At 40.5% G+C, this 10,554-nt stretch overlaps 1 protein-coding gene across 3 annotated transcripts in view; it reads right to left on the reverse strand.

Moving 5' to 3' along the window:
- Positions 1–6,015, reverse strand: part of enox2 (ecto-NOX disulfide-thiol exchanger 2) — a 201,685-nt gene extending 195,670 nt beyond the window's left edge. For all 3 annotated transcript variants that reach the window (XM_088009445.1, XM_088009441.1, XM_088009442.1), the window contains exon 1: positions 5,704–6,015. The gene's annotated coding sequence lies outside the window, so the exon portion shown is untranslated. The remainder of the gene's footprint in view (positions 1–5,703) is intronic.
- Between the last annotated feature and the right edge of the window lie 4,539 nt (positions 6,016–10,554).

Below are 10,554 nucleotides of genomic sequence, written 5' to 3' on the forward strand. Positions count from 1 at the left end.
TCTGTGTCCTTCATTAAAACTTGCCACCCAATTTATCCAAGTTAGATCCTAAATGCATTGTCTATTTAAGACATAAAATAAATCATAACCAAAGGTCCAACATTAGCTCATCTGAAAAGAATGGAAGTAAACCAGGCAAGCCGAAAGGGCAGAGAAAAATGATCCACAACTGAACTCAAAGTGTCTCTCTACACCAAATATTTGTTTTTAGGTTTGCACTGACACACAGGACTGATAAAAGGGAACATGCAGGGATGATGGGAATCCTTCCACAAATCCAGAGAGCTTCACTTCAGCTTGGATTTTGAGTTAAACAAAACTGATGTGTGTTTAAGCTTGTGCAGCGCCCAGTGTGCTAATACAACAGATTTCTGTTTGCAAGAAGCAGTTTAGCTGTTATTTACTCATCCTGTACATAAAGACAGGGTGATAAACAGTCATGTCATGTCTGAGACGAAGTGACTATATAGTCTACTTAATAGAATCTCATGGTTTCCATTTAATAATGTTGTTTACAGCAACTTAACAGATACATTATCAATGTTCAAACCATTTAGCAAATTCTTATTTCTTAGCTAAACTAAAACATGCAGGTACTCTCAAGAGTTTTCTTCTTAGGTTTCAAAGTTACACGTTGCATTTTAAATGTGAAGTCAACTTGACATAAATGAACATCCCGTCACACCCTTTTACTTTTCAGGCCTCTCAATTAAACAAGCAATCCTACAAATCAGTAAAATAAAAATAACTTGAGCAGGTCCATGATTTTACCCGAGTAAACCTGTTTACTCAGGTTTACACCAAACTGCAAGGGTTTTCACACTTCTACCCCAGATTCTGGTTGCATTTCTGAAAGCAGGCTCAGAACAATTGGCATCCTCCTTTAATCAATGTGAGGATTAACCTTTTTCTATCAACGAAGCCTCTCCATGCTAAGCATGGAGTTGAGAGCAAGGATTATACCTGGGAAGATGTGTTTCAGCTCATTATTGGGCTAAGATCTTCAGACCTGGATGACACGCCATAAATCAGCGGAATTAAGTTACCATTAATGACTCGGTAATCCTTCAAATCTCCCCAAAGAAATGCAGCTCATCATGAGCCTTTCTGGGAATGAGTGCATTTGAAGAGGTGTCTACAATTATGATCCTCCATATTTTTAGAGACAGCTTCGTCACTCTTCTGTGCAGAGCCTGATCTTCTAAACATTGAGATAAGTACCATAGTGGTTGTTATTATTTCCATCTTGCCATTACAGAACTCATCATACTTTCTCACTACATAATGCGTATCTCACAAATTCAAGCCAGCCCTGTAATGGAAACAAGAAAAATGTATACATCTCTGCTGAGAAAATATTGGTTACTGCTTTAGCATTATGCACAAATATTACACAATTACAGTTTATTATAATTTATATATTTTCCTTTCACAGAACAATGGAAACGGACACTGTGAAGAGCCACAGTGGATTGAGGATTTGAATGCACTAAAATAAAAAATCATTTTTCACAAAGACTGCAATACCCATCTCCTAAGACTGGGGATTTGTTTCAAAAATTTAACTAAAAACATTTTTTCATTAGGCAAAGTTTTCTTTCTGTACTTGTCTTGTCATGGCTGAAATGAAGCTAAAAGCTCAAGTTCAAGCTGGAAGGCTCCGCCTCCGCTCTTTCACCCATCGCTGCGTCATGCTCGTCTCCAACCTCAGCGCCGGTCCTCACCCGGCGTGTCCAATCATCAATCAAGCTCTGCATATAAGGATCCACACCCACGCCGTCAGCCACTTTCCAGCTGTCTTCAATCCGTTCATCCGCACGCCACAGCTTCTCCACAGCTTCATGACTCCCCGTCCTTCCACCTCTCAAGGACGTCCTTCCACGTCCTTGAGAGGTGGAAAGACGTCATAAAAGCTGTTTAGCTTTGGCTCGGCCCCTTCTTTTATCCCCTCAGACGCTCTTCAGACGCAAGAGATTTTCTCCGGCCCCAGTTTTGATCATTTCAAGCAGTGTCTCCCGCCTCTCTCTCACCTGACTGGGGTTTCACCATCTTGCGCTCCATCGCCACCACCTACTCCACGATCTACCTCCCGCAAGCGGACTCATGATCCCACTATCATACAACTCCGGGCCGTCTTTCTTTCCCTCAGGCATCCCCACCAAGGTCTCGCCGCGCCGATCCACGTCACTGTTCCCTCCCAGCTCATCGTCCTTCGTCACTACATTTCTCCATCGCCTTTCTTCGCATTGCCTTCACACCGTTACCACGCCATGGGTCAGCCACGTCAACAACTTCTCTCACTTCCGCATGGCCGCTGTCAGCCCCGCTCATCAGCACCCGCACCTCTTCCGATTTCCCCCACTACGCCCGTCTCGGGCTGTCGGGGTAAGACGTAGCATTCACATGTCTCATTTGTGTCCGCAACATTTCGTAACGCAGGCACTTTTAATTAATCCCTCCCGAACTCGTAGGCCGTATGTGCATGCGCCTCTCGGGCTGCGTTCAAAGTGCTTAAGGACTTTTACCTGAACGAACGAATAAATTCAAACGTGGTGAACTGTTATCGGATGCATTTATTGCAAAGTTCATGGGTTGTCATGGTTACCGCATTCATCTCTCTGCTTCACATTAGTTAACTTGTCGCCAGTCAGTGCTCTACTGTTTTTCGTCTGGGGGATAACAGAAATTATGCTACCCAAACCCAGCGGCATGGGCAGGCATTTGGGCGCAAGACCACAGAGTCAGTTGGGTCAGTTTCTCTCCCCTGTAGCTGGCCCATGTCCCAGCTTTTCTCTCCCCTGTAGCTGGCCCATGTCCCAGCTTTTCTCTCCCCTGTAGCTGGCCCATGTCCCAGCTTTTCTCTCCCCTGAAGCTGGTCCATGTCCCAGCTTTTCTCTACCCTGTAGCTAACCCTTGTCCCAGCGTTTCTCTGCTCCTATAGCTGGCCCATCTCCCAACATTTCACTGCTCCGATTGCTGGCCCATGTCCCAGCGTTTCTCTGCTCCTATAGCTGGCCCATGTCCCAGCGTTTCTCTGCTCCTATAGCTGGCCCATGTCCCAGCTTTTCTCTACCCTGTAGCTGGCCCATCTCCCAATGTTTCTCTGCTCCTATAGCTGGCCCATCTCCCAATGTTTCTCTGCTCCTATAGCAGGCCCATGTCCCAGCTTTTCTCTGCTCCTATAGCTGGCCCATGTCCCAGCTTTTCTCTGCTCCTAGCTGGTCCATGTCCCAGCGTTTCTCTGCTCCTATAGCTGGCCCATGTCCCAGCGTTTCTCTGTCCCTGCAGCTGGCCCATGTCCCAGCGTTTCTCTGCTCCTACAGCTGGCCCATGTCCCAGCGTTTCTCTGCTCCTACAGCTGGCCCATGTCCCAGCGTTTCTCTGCTCCTATAGCTGGCCCATCTCCCAGCGTTTCTCTGCTCCTATAGCTGGCCCATCTCCCAGCGTTTCTCTGCTCCTATAGCTGGCCCATCTCCCAGCGTTTCTCTGCTCCTACAGCTGGCCCATCTCCCAGCGTTTCTCTGCTCCTACAGCTGGCCCATGTCCCAGGGTTTCTCTGCTCCTATAGCTGGCCCATGTCCCAGCGTTTCTCTGTTCCTATAGCTGGCCCATGTCCCAGCGTTTCTCTGTTCCTGCAGCTGGCCCATGTCCCAGCGTTTCTCTGCTCCTATAGCTGGCCCATCTCCCAGCGTTTCTCTGCTCCTACAGCTGGCCCATGTCCCAGGGTTTCTCTGCTCCTATAGCTGGCCCATGTCCCAGGGTTTCTCTGCTCCTATAGCTGGCCCATGTCCCAGCGTTTCTCTGTTCCTGCAGCTGGCCCATGTCCCACCATCTCACCTTTCTAGTTATCTAGTTGGCTGATCACCTGTTCCTTACTTTCTTCTCTGCATTCTTAAGTCAGCTCACAAGTTCTAGGTCTCATTTTCCCTCGGGCCTCGGCCCCAGCCCCTTTTTGGGGGAGAGCATCCCTAATCAGCTTCCGGGATGTTCATCCGAGTTCACAGCAAATCTCAGCTTAAATCAGCTGCCGGGGCCCGAGTGCCAAAGAACTGTTATTCATTCCTGTCATTAAATCTTTTAATAGTTTTTTTCTTTTTCTCCGTCTGAGTCTTTCCAGATTGAAGTAAACCATGTTGCACAAATCTTGTCGACATATGATTCTTTAAGTTAACTATTCATGTGCCAATACTACTGTTATAACAAAAAAACTTGATAATTTGTTTCACTAAAAAAAAAAAAGCAATCCGTTTGTTTTCTGGAAAATAATTAAAATATTTTAATACATTTCTATTTTACTGGCAGAACAAATCCCATAAAGTAATAAAGCTCACAGAAGGGATACCTCAAACAAGCAATTTTCCATTGCTGTAGTCCTTTACAGTCAGGCTGGATATTCAGTATAGCTGTAGAAAAGACATGACTGAGGAAGAGAGCATTAGTCCCTGAGCTCCATCTTAAGCCGTATGTTTATTATTAATGATTTTGGCTGAATGCCGACATTGATTCAGACTCTAAAAGTAGGCCTGGACATCTTCTATACTCTAATGTCAAAATTCAACAGCTAAAAGTTGCAGGACACCAGACCTTAAGGTCTGGATTTGAAAACCCATGGAATTTAGGTCGGTACTCTTATAGGGCCAATGTGTCAAAATGAATATGCTTTGAGCTAAACTCTAAATTCCTGTTCTTCTGGTATATTCAGGGTTATTCTCCTGCTAGAATGTTGACCTCCACACCACTCTCATGCCATTTCTTCCAGGATTAGTCAAAATAAGGCAAGTGTAGCACCATTCTTCCACGAGGTAATTTTAGAAAGTTTTGCACTGAGAAGAGGTAAAATCGTCACTTTCTAAAACAGAAATATGTTGCTAATAACGCAGACACCCGCCTCAATTATTCGCAGAAAACCTGCTTTTTCATAGATTTTTTGCAGCACATATCTGAAATATTTGCAAGAATATGCAGCTTTGTAAACTGAAATACCTATGCTACTCGGCATGGTATTGGCCAACATTTGTAAAGCAGCCAATTAAGGGTAAATAAATGTTATTTTCCAATCAGTGTCAAGGAAAATGACATCTTATTTAGATTGGCTGTAACCCCAAGAGTAGAAATGAAGAAGACTGTAAATATTACTTTCTGTTGTAGTATGACAGTTTCCACTGTGCGTATTAATGCATATTAAGATACATTTGGTCCACGAACTATTAAAATAGGCGGCTCTAAGCATTTTTAGAGGGAGTCTCAAGTCTTTGTGAAATTTGCTAAAAGTAAAAATAAAGCTTTCAAAGAAAATAAAAGTTGGAAACAACTAGTTTCCCATCAAACTTGCTCGACTAATATGCCATCTACGTATATTCCTACTTTCTGAACACCTGCAACATTTAGTTTGTAGCCTTCAACAACACAACTTTCTCGCCAACCATTAATTTATTATGCAAAAGTATGCTCTCAATACTTAGCAGATGCTGTACTCTGATATTTATTCTAAAACAGGACCTGCAACTTACTACGACAGAGATGCATAACAGCAACTCTACTTAATTAACCTAAAAGTTATATAAAAACAATAAAAAAGTAGTTTAAAGACAATTCGTGGTTACAAAACGCCATAAAGAAAACTTATGCATGTATTTTTGTATTCAAACTCAACAGTAGCGCCAAGGAAGTGACATAAGAAAGCGAAGAGAAAAAAAGAAGTACCTCTCTGAGGAGCGTGTCCTCTCTCATGCCCTCTGAGCTTGTGACAGGGTTCCTACGAACGCATGTTTTACTGTGAAGTTTCTATTTCTCCACTTCGCCGAGTTACTAGGTAACATCTCTGTTAGCAACGAGAAATGTCAAACAATGGCGGAGCTGTGACAGAAGCAAAGTACGGGAAGCGGAAGGTCCACACGTGCTTTTCGATGACGTTGTGTTTTGGTTGGTTTGTTTTAGGGCACGTCATATCAGTAAAACGTACTTTCAAAATAAAAGCATGCAATTCATTCCTACACTTTCTGTAACTAATAACTGGTAATCGTGGTTTTTTTTTTAAATTATTAGTTATTTAAATTAATAATCACTTTCATTTGTGCAAACAATGAAAAAAGAATTAGGATGGATTTATTGGGCCACATTAACACATATAAAGCATGTAAAACTAACTTACTTCAAACAGGAAACAAACGTCTTGGTCAGATTACAATTCCACAGTGCAATAAAACAAATTTGTTGTTGAATAAATATCTATCTTTAAATATTAAGCTATGTGTAAATATAACCCAAAAAAATCCCTAATCTACTAAATACAGAACCAATATTGAGAGAATAACAGTTTTATTCATTATACAATATGCTTTACTTTCTCAGATCATGTAAGATTGCTGGAATCAGATGACATTCCAATATTTTATCCATTGTGACAACTATTAGACTGATTTATTTATTTATCTAATCAAAATAGTTTTTTTTTTCAAGTTTTTTTTTCAAATAGCTTTCTAATTTTTGCTTAGGCTTTGTGTGTGTCAGTGCCTCTCATCCGCTGTCATTATTTATTTCCTGTGCTTTGTTAGATTTACTCTACATTCTATTTAAAATGAATACACACAGTCTATGATGTAATATAAAATTGAAACTGGTGGGAAGATTTTAATAAAGCTCCAAAAGAAAATTCTCTGTCACATGTTTTGAAACAAAGATATGTTAATTCAACTCTATATGAATTTGTTGAAGCTAAGTGTACAGCATAAAAAATAACTAAACAGTGTAAAAGGCCAATACTTTTGTTCTTTGTAGCAATTACATTTTACCTGCTACCAAAACCAAAAATCTTTAGAATTTTTAGTTAAGTGAAAAAACTCTTAAAAGTACAAGATGACACCAAATTAAAAATAGACTTCCTTAAGTATTTATGGAAATCCTGCATTTTTATTTATATCACCATCTTTTAGATATAAAATAAAAGGGATTTCAGCAGTGACCTCTCTATACAAACATTCCTATATCTCGAACACGGTTAAGATGTGATTTCAGGATATTGCTATTCATCTTCATGTTTCTACTTTTGCTATTATTGTGGATGTTGGGATTTTTATGTTTTTTTTATGTATTTTTTTATATTTCCGGTCCTAGTAATTGTTGTTAATATAAGTGAACAAACCACTAAGATTTTTTTATTATTGTGATAACTGTGATTTTTACTTCAAAAGAAGTTTTTTCACTTTCCTTTGTCATACAAATTATGCACTTCGTATTGTCTTTGTTGTGCATTGGTCTGAGTTGTACTTTGACTTTTTCCTAATGCTTAACAACCAAGACTGGCAATTTATTAGGATGATTTGTTATACTTCCACACCACTTAAAATGCTCTTTCAAGCAGAAGTGAAGTGTTAACCCATAAATGTCATTTTTAATCATCATTACACTGAAAACATGGTTTCCATTTCATTTCAGCCCCATCTAGTGCGACAAATTATTATTTTAAGGAAGTGTAATTATTTTTTGTGCTTTAGTTTGCATGACTCTCGATTCTTTTCTTATTGTTATTGTTGATAGGGGATGAGGAAGGACAGGCTGGTAAATGCTTTATAAATGCAGCAACATGTGAAAGGTCAATGAAATGTGAGTATTATCATACGTTTCACACACCTACATCATTAACTGAATGTTCAGGATCAGATACTCCCCTGGTAATTTCTGTTTTTGCCCCTTGTCTTCTCTCCACATTTGAAATGATATTTAACATGTTCTGTCAGCTTACACACATTTATCTCGCTTGATTTATTTGCATTTGAGTGCTCTGCCAGGTAATCACTGTTTGCTCCGTAGCTCAGTTCTGTTTCTGTAGTGTGATCAGACATAAATACAAACTACATCTCTCTGTGTCATGTGTGGTCGAGTTGAAGTGGATAATCTGGTGAAGCGCAAATACTTATCTTAGATTCCTATTAATGTTTGCTGATCCAATAATAGCCCCAAGTGAGTAGCAGTCCCAGTTAGCATGTCACTCTCAGCTGGAGAAATGTGCTGGTTCCCAGCATGTTGCTTTAATAAATGCAAATTTCTCAGCTTCCATGCACCGTTTTTTATTTCTTCTTTCTTTTTTTAAATGTGCAGCTGAAACTCTTTTAAAAGTTGAGCAAAAACAGTTCTGGTCACTTTATACAAACTCAACCATATATTTTGTGAAATGCAGATTTGTGAAATGCAGATTGGTCAAATGCTTTTTGTAGACACTATCAAACCTCTGCCCTAATTTGGACTGGTAATTTACCAAAACCTCATTGGCAAAAATATGAAAAGTGGATTCTCTGCAACTTGTTAAGAGATATTAGTTAAGATGTTTGAATGTACCTGACCCTGTATTCCAAAATTCAAATGTTTTTTTGGATGACTTAAAATTCACAATAAATTCAAACTAGTCACAAATTCTTGGCTTTAAAAATTGTTGCAGTTGTGTGTTTTGTGATCAATTCACATTATAATGGAAAAGCTAAAAAAAAAAGCTAAAAAAAAAAAAAAAAAATATATATATATATATATATATATATATATATATATATATATATATATAAAAAATTCCCTTCTCACCCTCCGCGGGTGGTCTCTTTCATCCTCTGAGCTCGGGTCCTCTACCAGAGGCCTGGGAGCTTGAGGGTTCTGCGCAGTATCTTGGCTGTGCCTAGAACTGCACATTTCTGGACTGAGATGTCTGATGTTGTTCCTGGGATCTGTTTGAGCCACTGCTCCAGTTTGGGGGTGACTGCCCCGAGGGCCCCTATGACCACAGGCACCACTGTGGTCTTCACCTTCCAGGCCTTTTCCAGTTCCTCTCTGAGGCCCTGGTATTTCTCCAGTTTCTCATGCTCCTTTTTCCTGATGTTGTGGTCACTTGGTATTGCTACATCCACCACAACGGCTTTCCTCTGTTCTTTATCCACCACCACAATGTCCGGTTGGTTCGCCATTACCATCTTGTCTGTTTGGATCTGGAAGTCCCACAGGATCTTAGCTCGGTCATTCTCCACCACCTTTGGGGGTGTTCCCCACTTTGACCTCGGGGCTTCCAGTCCATATTCGGCACAGATGTTCCTGTACACTATGCCCGCCACTTGGTTATGTCGTTCCATGTATGCTTTCCCTGCCAGCATCTTGCACCCTGCTGTTATGTGCTGGACTGTCTCAGAGGCCTCCTTGCACAACCTACACCTTGGGTCTTGTCTGGTGTGGTAGATCTGAGCCTCTATTGCTCTGGTGTTTAGTGCCTGTTCCTGGGCGGCCAGGATGAGGGCCTCTGTGCTGTCCTTGAGTCCAGCTTTCTCCAGCCATTGGTAGGATTTCCTGATATCAGCCACTTCAGTTATTTGTCGGTGGTACATCCCATGTAGGGGCTTGTCTTCCCATGATGGTTCCTCCAGCACCTCGTCCTCTGTTCCCCATTGTCTGAGACATTCGCTGAGCACATCGTCCGTTGAGGCTTTGTCCTTGATGTATTTATGGATCTTGGATGTTTCATCCTGGACAGTGGCTCTCACACTCACTAGTCCTCTGCCTCCTTCCTTACGGCTTGTGTACAGTCTCAGGGTGCTGGATTTGGGGTGGAACCCTCCATGCATGGTTAGCAGCTTCCGAGTCTTAACGTCCGTGGCCTTTATCTCTTCCATTGGCCAGCTAATTATTCCGGCAGGGTATCTGATTACTGGTAAGGCATAGCTGTTTATTGCACGGATCTTGTTCTTGCCATTGAGCTGGCTTCTCAGGACTTGCCTTATTCGTTGGAGGTATTTGGCTGTGGCTCCTTTCCTTGTGACCTCATCGAGGTTATATATATATATATATATATATATATATATATATATATATATATATATATATATATATATATATATATATATATATATATATATATATATATATATATACATATATATATATATATATATATACATATATATATATTCTTCTGCCATTCTTCTTAGTTGATCCCCAACTTAAAATGACCAGAGCATTTACTTATTTATAGAATTGTTGCAGATCTTTTTCTTCAGTTAAAGCAATATATTTTGTTAATTTGTAATACTAGGTGCTTTGTGAGTGCAAGGTCAATATTTCTGAGAGCTTTTTATAGTTTTGGGAATGTTGAGAAGCATATGCTTGTTTGATCAGTGAGGAAATTAAAGAGAAAAAGAAATGCAAACATACCTCAGTCTTTCATTCTGTCTAAATGAAATACTTTCTAAAACACATAGGAAATGTTCATTCAAAAGGGTTTTATAGCAAGATTACAAGGGAATTATGTTCTCCTCAGTACCGAGGAAATTAAGATTGCTTTATGAAGATGTCCTTGTTTATTTAGACTGAGTATTTCTGTGATGGATATACGATTGAAAATGGACAGCCAGTTGTCAGATCTTGATTCAAGAAGATTTTCCTGCCATTCTTCTCAGCTTAGCCAAAACATCCCAGCAGAGACATGAAAAAAAGGATTATCATTGCAGCATCTTTTGCTTTTGAGGAGAGACAACATGTCACATCACTTCCACGGTCTGAACTGAATTCAGTAATCAGTTCCTC

The sequence above is a fragment of the Poecilia mexicana genome, unplaced genomic scaffold (assembly GCF_051168715.1).
Source record: "Poecilia mexicana isolate PSO_F unplaced genomic scaffold, ASM5116871v1 scaffold_10, whole genome shotgun sequence".
NCBI lineage: Eukaryota > Metazoa > Chordata > Actinopteri > Cyprinodontiformes > Poeciliidae > Poecilia > Poecilia mexicana.